The sequence below is a fragment of the Trachypithecus francoisi genome, unplaced genomic scaffold (assembly GCF_009764315.1).
Source record: "Trachypithecus francoisi isolate TF-2019V2 unplaced genomic scaffold, Tfra_2.0 Lachesis_group13, whole genome shotgun sequence".
Lineage (NCBI taxonomy): Eukaryota > Metazoa > Chordata > Mammalia > Primates > Cercopithecidae > Trachypithecus > Trachypithecus francoisi.
In genome coordinates this window covers 122,291,491-122,308,384 of record NW_022681458.1, presented here as the reverse complement: position 1 = coordinate 122,308,384, position 16,894 = coordinate 122,291,491, and the positions used below count along the sequence as shown (strand labels likewise).

The 16,894-nt window shown below is 47.8% G+C and overlaps 1 pseudogene; it reads left to right on the top strand.

Moving 5' to 3' along the window:
* Positions 1–1,023: 1,023 nt before the first annotated feature.
* LOC117095432 lies at positions 1,024–1,799 on the top strand (annotated as a pseudogene).
* Positions 1,800–16,894: the final 15,095 nt, after the last annotated feature.

Below are 16,894 nucleotides of genomic sequence, written 5' to 3'. Positions count from 1 at the left end.
TAGGGAAGAACGAAGATTCGGCATACCATGCTAGGAAACGCCTCAGAAACACAGGAGGACTGTGGCAGACATCTGCTGTTTCCGGTTCCCAGCCTCATTGGCCTTGCGCGTTCGCCTCCCAATTTTCTTTGAATTCACCACCTCTCCCCACTCTAGTCAACCCATGCGAGTCTCCCTTTCAAATCAACCCATGTGAGTAACTCCAGCAAGAGGTCCTGCCAGTGGCAACAAGGCCCAGGCCACAGGGACAGACATGTCATAAAGTTTGAGCAAATGAGAGTCCTCCCTAGGACTCTTGCTAGAACTGTTGGGATAGGCACACTTCCCACAGTGTCTCTAAACTGGAGGAGCAGCTGGTGGCCCTTTTATCACCACAGGGAGCTCTAGCCCAAGAATAAAGCCAGCCCCAGAGAAAGCCAAATCAAGAGATAGAAGGAGATGGTTTCCTAATGCCCTTGTCTGAGTCCCTCAATCCAGCCATGCATGACATCCCCTAGACTTTTTAGTAAGGTGTGCTAATAATTTTCTTTTACACCCCAAAACCAGTTTGAGTTAGATTTCTGTCACAGGCAAACAAAAACATCCTAATACAGGCAACAGATTTTTTTTTATTATTATTAATTGGCTGATTTGCTGGGCATAGTGGCACACACCTGTAGTCCCAACTATTTGGGATGTGGGAGTATTGCTTGAGTCCAGGAGTTTGAGACCAGTCTGCGCAATATAGCGAGACTCTGTTTAAAAAATAAATAAATAAAATTTAAAAAAAAGAAAGAAAAGAAAGGAGGCTGGGCACTGTGGCTCACTCCTGTAATCCCAGCACTTTGGGAGGCTGAAGCAGTGGATTACCTAGGTCGGGAGTTCAAGACCAGCCTGACCAACGTGGCGAAACCCTGTCTCTACTAAAAATACAAAATTAGCTGGGTGTGGTGGCGCAAGCCTGTAATCCCAGCTATGCAGGAGGCTGAGGCAGGAGAATTGTTTGAATCCGGGAGGTGGAGGTTGCAGTGAGCCAAAATCGTGCCATTGCACTCCAGCTGGGGCAACGAGAGCAAAACACTATCTCAAAAAAAAAAAAAAAAAAAAAAAGCCCTGGTGTGATTTCATCCTGCGTGGCTGTTCTCTCGAGCAGTGGTCGTTTATCTCTGTCCGCCTTCTCTCCCCCTAAGTGCGCACCGCCACCCGATGGAAGATTCGATGGACATAGACATGAGCCCCCTGAGGCCCCAGAACTGTCTTTTCGGTTGTGAACTAAAGGCCGACAAAGATGATCACTTTAAGGTGGATAATGATGACAGTGAGCACCAGTTATCTTTAAGAACCGTCAGTTTAGGGGCTGGTGCAAAGGATGAATTGCCCATTGTTGAAGCAGAGGCAATGAATTACGAAGGCAGTCCAATTAAAGTAACACTGGCAACTTTAAAAATGTCTGTACACCCATCAGTTTCCCTTGGGGGCTTTGAAATAACACCACCAGTGGTTTTAGGGTTGAAGCGTGGCTCAGGGCCAGTGCATATTAGTGGACAGCACTTAGTAGCTGTGGAGGAAGATGCAGAGTCAGAAGATGAAGAAGAGGAGGATGTGAAACTCTTAAGTATATCTGGAAAGTGGTCTGCCCCTGGAGGTTCCACAGAAAAAAGTAAAACTTGCTGCTGATGAAGATGATGATGATGATGATGATTTTGATGATAAGGAAGCTGAAGAAAAAGCGCCAGTGAAGAAATCTATACGAGATACTCCAGCCAAAAATGCACAAAAGTCAAATCAGAATGGAAAAGACTGAAAACCATCATCAACACCGAGATCAAAAGGACAAGAATCCTTCAAAAAAACAGGAAAAAACTCATAAAACGCCAAAAGGACCTAGTTCTGTAGAAGACATTAAAGCAAAAATGGAAGCAAGTATAGAAAAAAGCGCATTGGGCCGGGCGCGGTGGCTCAAGCCTGTAATCCCAGCACTTTGGGAGGCCGAGACGGGCGGATCACGAGGTCAGGAGTTCGAGACCATCCTGGCTAACACGGTAAAACCCCGTCTCTACTAAAAAATACAAAAAAAGCTAGCCAGGCGATGTGGCTGGCGCCTGTAGTCCCAGCTACTTGGTAGGCTGAGGCAGGAGAATGGCGTAAACCCGGGAGGCGGAGCTTGCCGTGAGCTGAGATCCGGCCACTGCACTCCAGCCTGGGCGACAGAGTGAGACTCCGTCTCGGCTGGGCGCGGTGGCTCAGAGGCGGGAGGATAGCTTGAGCCCAGGAGTTTTGAGACCTGCCTGGGTAATACAGCGAGACCCTGTTCTCCACAAAAAGGAAAAAAAAAAAAAAAAAAAAAAAGAGCGAGACTCCGTCTCAAAAAAAAAAGAAAAGAAAAGAAAAGAAAAAAGCGCATTGAACAGTCCTTGGCACTACTGGTAAATTAAGCCCAAAGATGGGGAGAAAGGAAAAGGAGAGACAAATATAGTCCATACTGAGTGTCATCAACAATCCAGACTGAAGTCTTCTATTTATCTCAATCCCCTTTCTTGATTTGCCACCCATGCCTCTTCAGGCTGGAAACAATCTCACTCTTGGTTCCCTAAAGCACTTTCTTCTGACTGCTGTGATTCAGTGAACCCTGCGCTTTCTTTCTATTACTTGTGCATTTGCCTCACCTCTGGCCATGTTTTAAATCGCCTTTGTACCTCCTAGCTGCTCAATAAATATTTGAATGAATAAAAAAAAAGAAAAAGAAAGAAAAAAGAAAAAGGAAAGAAAACAGAAAAAAAAAAAGATAAACTGGCAGATTTGAAACAATTGTAGGTTTAAGAGGAAAGACTTATAACAAATAGCTGGGAATGATACATTCAGAGATGGGCTTAAGAGCAGTGGTGGGAAGAGGCCCGCTGCCAGCGCCATCCCTGCTCCCACCCTGCTGATGTGCTCACAGCGAGGGGCTGCAGTGGACTCAAGAACATTCCTATCATCCTGATGAAGTCAGAAAATAGAAACCTCACTCTTTTGTCTTCCTGTTAGCAGGTGTTTGGAAGCCTTCAAACAGTTTCCAAAAGTCTCAGCAAGCTGAGAGCAGAGGCTCTCAGAAGTCCATGGGGGGATGTTTGGCACCTGTTTTGCTGGTAAAATGGAAAGAAGTTCATACATACTCTTGCCATCCCCAGTGTGACCAGAGGGAAGTTTCTCCCCTCTTTACGTTGTAAATGTCTTGCATAATTTAGCCTCTCTTTTCCTGGTTAAACGTTACCCACAGCTGCCTGCTAAATGGAAAAATGGCCAACAAATCACCAGGCAGGTATGTGTCAGTGAAGAATTTCCCACTAACCAGCAGGGATGTTGACCCTTCATTTTAACAACCTGGGGTTGGGAGACCATAAAAATCCCTTGTGTGGGGGGTGTAGGGTTGCAATTAATTGTTCCTCACAGATGCTACATGTGTCAGGAAGTGAGGGCTTTCTCTGATGATACAATGACCTTCATTCAGCCACCAGATCCTTTAAGCAGGTAACACAAGCCCAGTGGCAGAGTTTTTCTATATTTTTTCCTTTCAAAAACCATGTTTTCAGAGATTAAAAATTTGTTCTGCTTGCATTGAAGTAGGCCTTAAAAACAAAACAAACTTTTTTTTTTTTTTTTGGAGACGAAGTCTTGCTCTGTTGCCAGGCTGGAGTGCAATGGCGTGATCTCAGCTCACTGCAACCTCTGCCTCTCCGGTTCAAGCAATTCTCCCTCAGCCTCCCAAGTAGCTGGGACTACAGGCGCATGCCACCATGCCCGGCTAACTTTTGTACTTTTAGTAGAGACGGGGTTTCACCACGTTGGCCAGGCTGGTCTCGAATTCCTGACCTAGGTGATCTGCCCACCTTGGCCTCCCAAAGTGCTTGGATTACAGGCGTGAGCCATGGCGCCTGGTCCAAAACACACTTTAATGTCAGTTTATTGCACCTCAGCCTCTCAAAGCACTGGGATTACAGGTGTGAGCCCACCATGACCAGCTGTTGAATGAGTTTTGACAAATACATACATTTGTGCAACTAGCCCCACAATCAAAATGCAGAATATTTCCATCACCCCAAAGTTCCCTCATGCTCCTTTGCCGTCAATCTCCTCCCACAACCCCTGGTTCCAAGCTACCACTGATCTCATTTCTGACACTATAGTTTGTCTTTTCTATCATTTCTTTTTCTTTCTTTTTTCTTTCTTTTTTTTTTTTTTTGAGACGGAGTCTCGCTCTGCCACCCAGGCTGGAGTGCAGTGGCATGATATCAGCTCACTGCAAGCTCCTGGGTTCAAATGATTCTCCTGCCTCAGCCTCCCAAGGAGCTGGGACTACAGGCACCTGCCACCACACCTGGCTGAACTTTTCTGTAATTTCATATGAATGGAACCATACAGCATGGACTCATTCTTCTCTGTTTCACAGACCATCATCCATGTATCAGTAGTTCTTTTTATTGCTGGGTGAATGAAGCACAGTTTGTTGGTCCATTCATCAGCTGATAGACATTTTAATTGCTTCCAGTTTTATGCTATCATTAATAAAGCACTTATAAATATTCATATACAAGGCTTTGAATGAACATATGTTTTTATTTCTCTTGGATAAATACGTACAAGCTGGGTTATATGATAAATTTATTCTAACTTTATAGGAACCTGCCAAACTCTTTCCAACAGCAATGTATGGGAGTCCCAGTTGCTCTACATCCTTGCCAATATGTTGTACCGTCAGAATTTTAAATTTTAGCCACTCTAGTGGGTGTTTCGTGATACCTCATTGTAGTTTTAATTTTGGCCCCTCATTTGACAGAGAATCACAGGCAGAAGAGTCAGAGCTTGGACTTCGCACCCATAGTCTTTTGAAGGCCACAGGCAGGGGAGGCAACGCCCATGCACCCAAGTCAAAACATGTGGAGGCAATCTTACCCTGTGGAGGAGAAGCCCACTTGTGGGTTTGTTTCAAAACTTAGTTTAGATCTTTTGAGTTTTCAGAGAGCCTGACAAGAACACAGAGGCCCAGGCTCATGGCAGCAGGATAGGGCCTTTGTTTGTTCCCAAGTTCCCAAGCTGTCCTGGTGGCAACCAAAGTTTGAGAACCTCAGCCTAAGAACAATCCGCCAGGCTACCTCTCCTGCACCAAACACAGCCCCTGGTTGGATGGAAGCTGATTCCTCCAGAGCGCCCTGTCTTAAGCCTCCACACTGTGCAGTTGTCTATAATTTCTTTAATCTTTTTCCAGCCGGTGGGGTTTTTTTCACGATTATATGGCTTTATTTACTTTTTTTTTTTGAGATGGAGTCTTGCTCTGTGGCCCAGGCTGGAGTGCAATGGCGTGATCTCTGCTCACTGCAACCTCCGCCTCCCGGGTTCAAGCAATTCCAGCCGCAGCTTCCCGAATAGCTGGGATTACAGGCACCCGCCACCATGCCCGGCTAATTTTTGTACTTTTAGTAGGGATGGGGTTTTGCCATGTTGGCCAGGCTGGTCTCGAATTCCTGACCTCAAGTGCCCGCCTTGGCCTCCCGAAGTGCTGGGATTACAGGAGTGAGCCACCACGCCCAGCCTATTTATTTTTTAAATCAACTTTATTTAAGTATAATTTACAAACAGTAAAGTTTACCAATTTTAAATAAAATATTCAGTGGGTTTCAACAAACCCATACAGTTGTAAAACCACCATTACTCCAACCATCACTCTTCCCCCTTTGCAGTCAAGCCCCTTCCCCCATTCCCAGCTACAGGTAGCCACTGATCGGCTTCCTGAAACAATGGTTCTGCCTTTCTGTTCTTTCTTGTAAATACAGTCTGTGGTGTTCTGTGTCTAGTTTCTGTCATTTAGCATAATGCTTTAGAGATTCATCTGTGTCATGTGTATCAGTAATTCGTTTTTTAACATTTCTAAGCAGTGTTCCACTGTATCGATTACTACAATTTGTTCAGCAATTGATGGGCATTTGGAGTGTTTCCCAGTGGTTGGCTATTATAGATAACACTTTTGTGAAAAACAAGTACAAGCATTTTTGTGAATGTTTCCATTTCTGTGAGTAGATACTCAGGAGTGAAATGCTGGGTCATAGGTATGTTCTTTTTTTTTTTTTTTTAAGATGGAATTTCGCTCTTGTTGCCCAGGCTGGAGTGCAGTGGTGCCATCTCGGCTCACCGTAGCCTCCGCCTCCCGGGTTCAAGCGATTCTCCTGCCTCAGTCTCCCGAGTAGCTGGGATTACAGGCATGTGCCACCACGCCCGATTAATTTTGTATTTTTAGTAGAGACAGGGTTTCTCCATGTTGGTCAGGCTGGTCGCGAACTCCCGAACTCAGGTGATCCTCCTGCCTTGGCCTCCCAAAGTGCTGGGATTATAGGCGTGAGCCACCGTGCCCGGCTGGTATGTTTATAAGAATCTGCCAGAAGCCAGGCCTGTTAGCATGTGCCCATAGCCCTACCTATTTAGGAGGCTGAATTAAAACCCAATTGTGTTTGAATAAAAGCACTGTCAGGCCAGATGCAGTGGCTCACGCCTGTAATCCCTGCATGTTGGGAGGCTGAGGCAGGCGGGTAGCTTGAGCTTGGGAGTTCAAAACCAGCCTGGGGCCAGGCACAGTGGCTCATGCCTGTCATCCCAGCACTTTGGGAGGCTGAGGCAGGTGGATCACCTGAGGTTCACCTCCCTGGCCAACATGGTGAAATCCCAACTCTACTAAAAATACAAAATTAGCCGGGGGTGGTGGTGGGCACCTGTGTAATTCCAACTACTCAGGAAGCTGAGGCAGGAGAATCACTTGAACCCAGGAGGCGGAGGTTGCAGTGAGGCAAGATCGCGCCATTTCACTCTAGCCTGGGCGAAAAAGCAAAACTCTGTCTCCGAACAACAACAACAACAACAAACACCAGCTTGGGTAACACGGTGAAACCCTGTCTCTACAAAAAAAATACAAAAATTAGCTGGGCATGCTGGCACGCACCTGTAGTCCCAGCTACTTCAGAGGCTGAGGTGGGAGAATGGTTTGAGTCCGGGAGGTGGAGGCTGCAGTGAGCCGAGATGGTTCCACCGTAGTCCAGCGCTGGCGACAGAGTGAGACCCTGTCTCAAAAAAAGATATATTTTAGGCATAATTACCACACACACACCACACACACACACACACACAAATAGGCCAGTGCAAGATGAGCCAGAAGAGAGCTGCTTTGTTCAATCTGAGTGACTAAGAGTGATGATGCCACCCACCCAGACAGGAAGCAGACCGGGTGAGCAGGTTTGTGGGGAGAGATGAGGTCAGCTCTCAGAGGTGACAATGCTCCTAATGTCCAAGCCCTCAGTAGAGGCCCGCTGTGCCCGCATGGGAGGTGCTTTGCCCCCACCTCCCTCGGCCTCGCAAGGCGAAGGCTCTTGCTTTCATTTCACAGGTGAGCTAACGGTGTTTAGCCAGTATGACTCAAATTTGTCCAGCCCACTGTGCCTGTCTGGGTTTGGGTGCTGAGTGCCATCCCTTGTGATGCAGCCAGCAGGCAAGGGGCGACCTGGAGCTGAGAGAGCAGATGAGAGTCAGAGGACCTGCAGCGTTTCCTGCACTGAGATCCTGGTAAAGCCACAGGCACACGGCTTGGTCCCCGCAGGCGGGAAGAAAGAGGAAGAGAGGGGGGAAGCCCTACATGGAAGACACTCTCTCTACTGAGTCCTGCCGGTCACAGCAGCTCCTCCTGGAGAAGTGTCTACCCCAGTGTTCCCGAGTGAAGACCTCGGCCTTGCTCAGCACCTGCCCGGCAGCTGATGCTGGGGCCTTTGCCAAGCATGAGGAGAGGAGCCAGCTCAAAGTGACTCATTCTAAATCAGGCTGGCTCCATGGATCCAGATCAACGCCCTGGACCACACCTGGCAGTGAGGAACCAGTGGGAGGAGAGGTACATGCTGGACTCCACCGGACAGCACGTAGTCTCTCGGCACAAGCAAAGACACCGGCCTTGCACAGAGCCAGCCCAGCCAGGGAAGGGTGGAGAGGAGGCAAGGCTGGGGGCTGGTGGCTGACGGTTAATTCCCAAGCCGGGTGAAAATCTGTACGGGTTTTGAGGAGGAGGTAACTTCCCAGCTCCAAATAATAGAAGCATCCAGAAGGAAATAACCAGAGGCTTCTGCCAATTGATCTGGAGACTGGGAAAAGGTCCCACAGTTATTAATAACCTCTGTGTTCCGGGAACTGATTTCATGCACCAGACAAAGGGATTAAAAAGTTGCTGGTGAAGGCAAAGTGATTTCAGCCAAACCTCTCCTTTCTGTCTCCCAATAAATGAGCATTTTTCTCCACAGGAACACTTCCAGTTGATTGGCCCTTTGACAAATCTGGTGAGCTGGGAGCTGTGTGGCTGATTGGCATATTTTGATAACCACTCTGTCGTCGTGATCTAACTTAACCGACTCCATCTTGCTTCTAACCTCTAAGCTATCCTTATTCTTTGCTGGACATAGGCTAAACTAACTTTGGGAGAAACTTAGTTTATAGTTTAAACAAAGATAGTAACAACTCTTTCCCAAGCAGACCTCCTTCTTGCCTGAGGACTAGATTGCCTTTGTAGTACTAACACTAGCTACAAGATTAGAAATTATGGTTTAGGAGTCATGCAGCTGGAGGCTACAAGATTCTGACCCTCCCTACACTGCTCCTAAGATCAGTGCCTGAGATATTCTTCAGACCCTGCACTTGATGGATCAGCTGGCTCCACCCAGATCAATAAGCTGGCTCATCTGATCTGGTGGCCCCCACCCATGAACTGACTCAGTGCAAGAAGACAGCTTCGACTCCCTATGATTTCATCTCTGACCTGACCAATCAGCACTCTTGGCTCACTGGCTTCCCCTCACCCACCAAATTATCTTTAAAAGCTCTGCTCCCCGAATGCTTGGAGAGACTGATTTGAGTAATAATAAAGCTCCAGTCTCCCGCACAGCCAGCTCTGGGTAAATTACTCTTTCTCTATTGCAATTCCCCTGTCTTGATGAATCGGCTCTGTCTAGGCAGTGGGCAAGGTGAACCTTTTGGGTGGTTACAGAACTGACTCTTGTCTTTGTTCCCACCTGTTCCCATTGGTGGGATCCCCGGTCCCCAAGCACAGTCAGGAGCAGGGTTTGCTAGGCTCTGTGACTCACTCACAGCCCAGCCCTGGTCAAGTTCACAGTTCCTCTGTACACTCAGCACATGCAAAGGTAAATTCTTCTTTCCTATCCCTCTTCCAGCAGCCCCTTTGTCTACTGATATAAATGTTGACCAGAGGTTTTCTAACTCCCTCTCAAAGCCTCCCACCTAAATTACTGTAAAAGACGCTTAACTGGCCTTTGGTCCCTTTCAACCCATTTTCCTTTCTGCAGTGAGAGTGCTTTCTTTTGCTGTTTCTTTTCTTTTCTTCTCTTCTCTTTTCTAAGACTGAGTCTCGCTCTGTTGCCCAGGCTGCAGTGCAGTGGCACAATCTTGGCTCACCGCAACCTCCATCTCCCGGGTTCAAGTGATTCTCCTGCCTCAGCCTCCCAAGTAGCTGGGACCGCAGGCACATGCCACCATGCTTGGCTGATTTTTGTATTTTTAGTAGAGATGGGTTTTGTCCATGTTGACCAGGGTAGTCTTTTTTTTTTTGAGATGGAGTCTCGCTCTGTCGCCCAGGCTGGAGTGCAGTGGCCAGATCTCAACTCACTGCAAGCTCCGCCTCCCGGGTTCACGCCATTCTCCTGCCTCAGCCTCCCGAGTAGCTGGGACTACAGGCGTCCGCCACCACGCCCGGCTAGTTTTTTTTTTTGTATTTTTAGTAGAGATGGGGTTTCACCATGTTAGCCAGGATGGTCTCGATCTCCTGACCTCGTGATCCACCCATCTCAGCCTCCCAAAGTGCTGGGATTACAGGCTTGAGCCACCGTGCCCGGCCGACCAGGGTAGTCTTGAACTCCTGATCTTAGGTGATCCATCCACCTCGGCCTCCCAAAGTGCTGGGATTACAGGCATGAGCCAATGTGCCCAGCCTCATTGGTCTATTTTTTTTTTTTTTTGAAACGGAGTTTTGCTCTTGTTGCCCAGGCTGGAGTGCAATGGCACAATCTCGGCTCACTGCAACCTCTGCCTGCCAGGTTCAAGCGATTCTCCTGCCTCAGCCTCCTGAGTAGCTGAAGTACAGGCAGGCGCCACCACGCCTGGCTAATTTTGTATTTTTTGTAGAGACGGGGTTTCTCCATGTTGGTCAGTCTGGTCTCGAATTCCCGACCTCAGGTGATGCACCCATGTCGGCCTCCCAAAGTGCTGGGATTATAATCTAGTGTTTAAAAGGACTTTTGGATAGGAAATTAACACAGAGAGCTTTACAACCCACCCACTACAGAAGAGGATAGGGTGCCTCTTGTCTCCTGGTGGCCCGAGGGCAGGGCCTCCTTTGGGCCTCCTTCCCCTGCCCTCTCCGTGTCCACAGTCCTCTGTCTTGCCCTCAGCAGTGTCCCTCCTGTCGGTCTTCCTCTCTGTTCCCACTGCCCAGCTCTGGTTTCTGCTCCAATACCTTCCCATCCCCAGGCGTTCCCACCCAGACTCTGCCTCCTAGAAGCTGCCCTACAAGTGCTGCCAGGGAAGCTGCCTAAGGTTCAGCCCCTGCCCTACCGGCCCTCGGCCTCTGAGGCTGCCCTCCAGCTTGTCCCAGCTGACCACGACTGATGTGTGTCCCCCCGCACCGGATGGACTTCCTTTCCAAACTGCTTGGAGAGCCCTTCTTTCTCCCAAGAGTCAGCACAAGTCCTCCTTCCTTAGAAAGGGCCCTGAACTCTTCCTGCCAGCCCTACCTGAATTTCTCTCTCTCCTTTGTGCTCCTACAACAGTGACCCTATTCTGACTCGTGCTCTGTAACCACTTGGCTACTTTCCGATCTCTTCTAAGATAAGCAAACTCCTGGAAGGAAAAAACAAGGCCCATTTACCTTTGAGTGTCCCCAGGACTAGCCAGTGCCCTGCATAGAGGAAGCCACAGTCAGCAAGTGTGGAATCTGGAAAGCTCTCGGAGGAATCTTTGCCAGGCCCAGGTGCAGAGACTGGTCTGGGGGTTGTTATTTAGCTTATCAGAGCCTCCATTTCCTCAGACTGGGAAAATGGTTTTTCCTTACAGGCTGGCAGAGAGAATGCAACCAGTGTAAATTAAAGACAGTATTTGATAAATGTGGGTCCCCCTAGGTGGGAGCAGGACTGGCTGTTAGGTGTCAAGGGTCTGTGAAACAATCTCCTCCCCAGGGCAAGTGGCTGGTGCAGGGCTGGTCCAGAATCACTGAAGGCAGAGAAGCCTGGCTTGGGAGAGGAAGGTCCATCCTCCATCAGGGAAGGAGACGGGTGTGAGTGCTGCCATGGTGTCCCGTCCACAGATGCTCAAGGCCCCTGTGCAATTGGGCTTAGGAACAGGGTCACATGCAGAGGTCTGCACTGAAGGTGCAGCCAGCCAAGCTTCATCCTTGCTTCCCAGCCCCAGCTGTTCCTCTTCCCTCTGTCCCAGCCATTTCCTTGGGCTCTTCCTCTGGGCTGAGGGCAGGAGGCAGCCAGCAGCAGACACACCAAGGGAGGCCTGGCACTGAGCATGGATGCATGTGCATTTAACCCTTGAGTGCCAGTGCCATAATGTGGCCTCGGCCCTGGAGGCACAGATTCAATGTCTCAATGTGGAAAGGTTCTTCTGATGTGCCCTCTTAATAGGGCAACCAGAGAGGCCTCAGTTCCAACTGGAAGGCCATTCCTTTACCCTTTCACCCATTCATTAACAAATGTTTATTAAGCATCTAGATGGGTTAGGCACTGTTCTATGGGGCACAGCCTGCTTCTAAACAGACTAACAAGCAGTCCTGCTGTGAGCCCCATCCTGCCCCCTCCTGTGCCTGTTCCTTCCCATTGGACTCCTTGACCTCCAGGCCCTGTAGCAGCTGTAAGGAACAGCTTTCTCTTCCCCGCCACTCCCCACCACAGACAGAGTCTTGCTCTATTGCCCAGGCTGGAGTGCAGTGGCACGATCTCGGTTCACTACAATCTCCACCTCCCGGCTTCAAGCAATTCTCCTGCCTCAGCCTCCCAAGTAGCTGGGATTACAGGTGCACGCCACAACACCCACCTAATTTTTGTTTTGTTTTTTTTTTTTTTTTGAGACGGAGTCTTGCTCTGCCACCCAGGCTGGAGTGCAGTGGCCGGATCTCAGCTCACTGCAAGCTCCGCCTCCCGGTTTACGCCATTCTCCTGGCTCAGCCTCCCGAGTAGCTGGGACTACAGGCGCCCGCCTTGTCGCCCGGCTAGTTTTTTGTATTTTTAAGTAGAGACAGGGTTTCACCGTATTAGCCAGGATGGTCTCGATCTCCTGACCTCGTGATCCGCCCGTCTCGGCCTCCCAAAGTGCTGGGATTACAGGCTTGAGCCACCGCGCCCGGCCTAATTTTTGTATTTTTAGTAGAGATGGGGTTTCACCATGTTGGCCAGGCTGGTCTCGAACTCCTGACCTTGTGATCCATCTGCCTTGGCCTCCCAAAATGCTGGGATTACAGACGTGAGCCACCACGCCTGGCCAGCGGCAGCTTTCTCTGTGCAGTGCTAGTTCTCTGTCCCTTACTTTTTGGCTTCCTCTACTTTGTGGACCTCTCCAAGCTATTGTCATCTTCTTTCTCCTATTTCTTTGTCTTTTGGATTTATGCCTGCTTTAATACTTTTGTTAACTTTAGTGATGTTTCAAGTAGGAAGAAAAAATAAATTCTGATATTCCATCTGCCATATTTGACTAGAATTTCCTTCGAACTGAGTTTTCACTTAAAGTATTTTTACAATGATTTATGAAGTCTGGATGTTTTCATTTTTTTTTTTTTTTTTTGAGATGGAGTCTTGCTCTGTCGCCCGGGCTGGAGTGCAGTGGCCAGATCTCAGCTCACTGCAAGCTCCGCCTCCCGGGTTTAGGCCATTCTCCTGCCTCAGCCTCGCGAGTAGCTGGGACTACAGGCGCCCGCCACCTCGCCCGGCTAGTTTTTTGTATTTTTAGTAGAGACGAGGTTTCACCGTGTTAGCCAGGATGGTCTCGATCTCCTGACCTCGTGATCCGCCCATCTCGGCCTCCCAAAGTGCTGGGATTACAGGCTTGAGCCACCGCGCCCGGCCAGTCTGGATGTTTTCAATTTGAAAATGGCAGTTGTTTATTTTAGAAATTTACAAATAATATACAAGTGTAAAGAAGAATATAAAGATGACTTGTCATCTCAGAAATTCAGAAGTAACCCCTCTTAACATTTTTATATATATACATATGTAGATACACATTAAAGGGAATTAAATAACTCTTCCTGTTTGTTTAAGTTTGATGCTGACATTTGGATGCTGCCAGCTTTGTAGAAGGCTTTTGCTGTGGGAGGCACTTGCAAGCCTTGCTACGACACAGGAGTATCCCTTATCATGCTGACATTCGTGCCTCTCACCTTCCCTCAGGCCTGCCTCTCTCCTCTAGTGAGCCTCGGCCTAGACTGCCCACTTCCACTGGAGATGTTCATCATCAAGTCATTTACCGATCAAAACCACAGTTCTTACCTGCAGTGTCTGAAGGAGGGTAAGAAACAGAATCTGGATGTGCCTTCCCCAACTCTGTCATCCCTAGGAATATTCTCCCAGGTTGTGACAGAGCCCGGAAAAAAGCCATTTGCGATGACCTCACTGTACTCAGACTTCTACCAGAGTCCCTGAGCTTTTTCTGGCCTTTGGTGATCCCTGATGGGGAACTGTCAGTTGGGGGAAAGGTGATTTGTTTCATTCAATCCGCCAAATGCAAATGACCAACATTTTGGGTCTTAGCCAGTTTTGAGGTTTTGGATTCAGAATATGTTCCGTTGGGGCTCAGGACACACCATCCCAAAATATGACACCAAAAAATCTTCCACCCCAATAAATTGCAGATCTTTTCAAAAAATAATTATGAGAGACCGAGACTTATATTGCTGGTGGGAAGTAATACTAGCAAATGCTTTTGGGAAGTAATTTTTTAATTTTTTAAATCTTTTTACCTTTTTTTCTAAATAATAGAGGCAGGTTCTTGCTATGCTGCCCAGGCAGGTCTCAAACTGCTGGACTCCCAAAGTGCTGGGATTATAGTCATGAGTCACCGTGCCCTGCTGGAAAGTCATTTTTAAAGTGTCAAGAACCTTAAAAATGTTTGTACTTTTTGATCTTTGTTCTGGGACTCTAGCCTAAGGAAATAATTCTAAATACAATAAAAGCTTTCTGTACCAAAATACCAATTGTAACATTATTAATAATGTAAAAAAAGATACTAAAACACTTAACTATAAGAGAATAGTACTGTGAATTGTAAGCATGAAAAACTCATTATAATAAAGCCAAATTATTATTGTTGAAATAAATTAAAACAACTAAACTCAGTATTTAATATAGAGTTCGATGATGGCTGTGTTAAAACAAAAGTAATGTATGGCTGGGCGCGGTGGCTCATGCATGTAATCCCAGCACTTTGGGAGGCTGAGGTGGGCGGATCACCTGAGGTCGGAAGTTCAAGACCAGCCTGACCAACATGGAGAAAGCCTGTCTCTATTAAAAATACAAAAAATTAGCCGGGCGTGGTGGCGCATACCTGTAATCCCAGCTACTTGGGAGGCTGAGGCAGAAGAATCAATTGAACCTGGGAAGTGGAGGTTGCGATGAGCTGAGATCGTGCCATTGCACTGCAGCCTGGGCAACAAGAGTGAAGCTCCATCTCAAAAAAAAAAAAAAAACAGAAGTAATGTATGCAGTGAGACATTTTAATACTAGGTATCTTTGGATAATGAGACAGATAAAATTTTATTTTTTTTCTACTTTGTTTGTTTGCTTGAGACGGAGTTTCACTCTTGTTGCCCAGGCTGGAGTGCAATGGTGCGATCTTGGTTTACCACAACCTCTACCTCCCAGGTTCAAGCAATTCTCCTGCCTCAGCCTCCCTAGTAGCTGGTATTACAGGCGCCCGCCATCACACCCAGCTACTTTTTTGTATTTTTAGTAGAGACAGGGTTTCACTATGTTGGCCAGGCTGGTCTCAAACTCCTGACCTCAGGCAATCCACCCACCTCAGCCCCGCAAAGTGTTGGGATTACAGGCGTGAGCCACCGTACCTGACTAATTTCTTTTTAATAGCACAAACTTTGTTCATAAATAAGACTTTGGGCACAGTGGCTCACGTCTGTAATCCCAGCACTTTGGGAGGCCGAGGCAGGCGGATCACCTGAGGTCAGAAGTTTGAAACCAGCCTGGCCAACATAGTGGACCAGCCTGACCAGCATGGTGAAACCCCATTTCTACTAAAAATACAAAAGTTCACCAGTCGTGGTGGCGGGTGCCTTTAGTCCCAGCTACACGGGAGGCTGAGGCAGGAGAATTGCTTGAACCCAGGAGGCAAAGGTTGCAGTGAGCCAAGATTGCGCCACTGCACTCCAGCCTGGGTGACAGAACGAGACTCCGTGGGAGACTGAGGCAGGCAGATCACCTGAGGTCAGGAGTTTGAGACCAGCCTGGCCAACACAGTGAAACCCTGTCTCTACTAAAAATACAAAAATTAGCTGGGCATGGTGGTGCACACCTGTAATCCCAGCTACTCAGGATGCTGAGACAGGAGAATCGCTTAAACCCGGGAGGCAGAGGGTGCAGTGAGCCTAGATTGCACCACTGCACTCCAGCCTGGGCAACACAGTGAGACTCCATCTCAAAAAAGAAAAAAAAAATTAGCCTAGAGTGGTGGCGTGTGCCTGTAATCCCAGCTACCCGGGAGGTTGAGGCAGGAGATTCGCTTGAACCCAGGAGGCAGTGGTTGCAGTGAGCCAAGATCATGCCACTGCACTCCAGCCTGGGTGACAGAGCAAGACTCTGTCTTAAAAAACAAAAAGAGAGTAGTAGAAGGCAACATGCCATTTTATTTAAAATTGCTAATTAGCTTTTTTAGATGGATGACAGTTGAGATCATTAAATCCCATTTCTGCCTGTCAGATATCCACAAAATAGTACATTAAATACTCAGTCCTAAGAAATGGCAGAGAGTCCAAATTGCCTCTCAATAACAGAGGAAACAGCCTAGTTTCTTCCCTCACAATAAAGGTACATCATTTGATAAACAAAGGAGTGTAGCATTAAGACTCTTATAGAATTGTGTTGCAGAAGTTACTTCCATGTCTTCATTCACAATGTGTATTCTCACCTTTATTTCCCATTCAGTAACACTGCCAGTTTTATCATCTCTTCTTTCAACTTCATTTAAAAGAGGATGCTGACTGGAATTTGGCATAATAGTATCCACCACAGCCAGGTTCCTGTAGTCCCCGCTACACAGGAGGCTGAGGAGGGAGATTTTCTTGAACCCAGAAGTTCGAGACCAGCCTGAACAAAACAGGGAGACTCCAGCTTTGCAGACAACACACAACAGAAGCATTTCAGATGGGACAGTAGAGTGTCTTGAGATACACTTTTTTTTTTTTTTTTTTGAGACGGAGTCTCGCTCTGTCACCCAGGCTGGAGTGCAGTGGCCGATCTCAGCTCACTGCAAGCTCCACCTCCCAGGTTTACGCCATTCTCCTGCCTCAGCCTCCTGAGTAGCTGGGACTACAGGCGCCCGCCACCTCGCCCGGCTAGTTTTTTGTATTTTTTAGTAGAGACGGGGTTTCACCGTGTTAGCCAGGATGGTCTCGATCTCCTGACCTCGTGATCCGCCCGTCTCGGCCTCCCAAAGTGCTGGGATTACAGGCTTGAGCCACCGCGCCCGGCCGAGATACACTTGATTTTAATTTTAAGCAGAGGAATTTCCTGGAGAGTTTCACTCATGAGGATAGTAGAAAAACTCATAGTAAACATTCAGCAAAACAGGTTATAGGGCAGTCATCTCCTTCAACACTTTATTGGGGTTTGTATACGAA